We start from the raw sequence: 2393 nt of genomic DNA on the forward strand, positions 1-2393 counted from the left end.
GGTGCACCCCATGGAGAAGTACTTGGTCTAATAAAACCTTTATCTAACAGTTCTTTCAATTGAGACATTAATTCCTTTAACTCAGAAGGAGCTAATCGGTATGGAGCACGCGCAACAGGTGCTGCTCCAGGAATTAATTCAATCTGGAAGTCTATCATWCGATCCGGAGGTAAATTTATCAAATCTTCCGGAAATACCTCAGGAAATTCCCTTACAACTGGTATATCCCCCATCCTTCCCTTTTCTTTCTTCAAATCCATAGCATATGTCAGGAAACTAACACATCCTTTCTGTACATACTTCCTAGCTTTCAAAACTGTAATTAGACTAGAGTAACGATCACGCTTATCTCCATATATCACAACCCTTCCTTTATCAGGTAAGTCTATATGAATCATCTTTTCATTACAGACTATATTAGCTTGGTTTTCAGCTAACCAATCCATGCCTATAATCATATCAAATTCTCTCAGAGGTAAAGGAAATAACTGTATAGGTACCTCACATCCTTCTATACTTAAAACACTATCATCAATTCTTTCCTTAACCACAACTTCACTATCATTTGCTGTTTCCACAATTAGATCTTCACTTAACGCTTTAGATTCTAAATGTGCGCAATTAACAAATGATGGTGACACAAAAGAACAATTTGCACCCGAATCAAATAAAACTTTGGCACATACTGAATTAACAAAGAATGTACCTGTTACCACTTCAGGATGCTCTTTCGCCTCACCTCTCGTCATTTGAAAGGCTCTCCCTTTAGCATTACCCTCTGCCTGTCTTGTTCCTCCCCGTCCACTTGGACTAACACGATTATCCACTTGGCCGCGACCTGTTGGCACATACCCAGATCCTCGACCCCCAAAATATCCAGATCCTCGACCTCCAGCAAAACCAAACCCTCTATTCTTTGCTTGCDGACAATCAGTACTTATATGTTGAGGAGAATTACAAATATAACATCTTCGCATCATCCGACAATCTCGAGCTATATGTCCAGGTTCCTGACATTTAAAGCAGACTCGAGATTCTRTATTGCAATTTCCTTGATGTATTTTATGACATCGGGCACACACCTTATCATTGAATCTTGAGAGTGGTCGATTCACATTTTCCATAAACCTCGGTCTACGAAAATCAGTAACATTAACTTCCCCTTTTCCTTTCTCTCCAACCCTTTCTTGTGGTTGTCGGTTAATATCTTGTTCCAGTATTTCAGCAGCATCAACTGCCGCCTGAAATGTTATCGGATTCCTGGATATTACATATTTCCGAAGATTCGACTCCAATCCCCAGATATACTTTCTCACCCTGCTATTTTCAGATATAATATAGGCTTCAGCAAACCTAGATTGTTCCATGAATACTTCAGTATACTGGCGAACCGACATATTTCCTTGCTCAAGACGAAGGAAATCATCTTCCAACTTTCGAACTGCAGCTTCAGGACAGTACTGCATCTTAAACTTTACCACAAATTCTTCCCAAGCCATAGTTTTCAGAATATTCGGGTCTGAACTAGACAGAACTTCCCACCAATACAAAGCACTTGATCTCAAACGAGATACAGCAAACATTACTTTGTCTTCTTCTGCACTTTTACTAATTTGTAGACTCAACTCAATCTCCTTAAGCCAACACATAGCTTTAACAGGATCTCGTTCACCAGAAAATTTAGGAGGTTTACACGCAAGAAACATCTTGATATCTCCTCCCTTATGTTCTGAGGACGCAATAATAGGTACAGATGTACCTGTTATCGGTGTACTAGCTCCAATTTCCTCTTGCTCAGAATTTCTTTCCACATTCGAATCAGTTTGGTTTGCATGTTTTAATAAATTCACCAAACTCTCTTGAAATTTTCCCAACTTAGTTGCCAACATATCTTGAGTAATATATTCAGGGTCGGAAACATTACGTCCACCCCTAGCTCTTTCTTGACCACGGCCAGACATTGCACTTTCTTGAGCCGTTAATTCATATTCCTGTCTAGTACCTCTACCTCTTCCTCGTCCTCTACTACGACTTCATGTTTTAATTACATTTTCTGGATTCTCTTCTTGCATAACATTCCTTCTTCCACGACCTCTTCCATAACCAGCAGAGGTTCTTTCAGACTGATTGGGATTTTCTGCCATTTTCTCAATACGTAACCTTTTCTGTCACATTTAAACACACATGATTATTCCCAAAATCATAACATAGTAACACATAGCACATTTATCCTCATGTCTACTCATAACTCAGATTRTATCAATCATATATAATCTACCTTTCTCATAATAGTTTCAGCTATAACATATTTCCATGTTCATAGACCCAGTGAAACCTATTATATTAACTCTTCACACCACTAGTTTAAGTCTAAGTATTTCGCAAATACCCAG

This window comes from Cynara cardunculus (genome assembly GCF_001531365.2).
Source record: "Cynara cardunculus var. scolymus isolate 2C chromosome LG 14, CcrdV1, whole genome shotgun sequence".
NCBI lineage: Eukaryota > Viridiplantae > Streptophyta > Magnoliopsida > Asterales > Asteraceae > Cynara > Cynara cardunculus.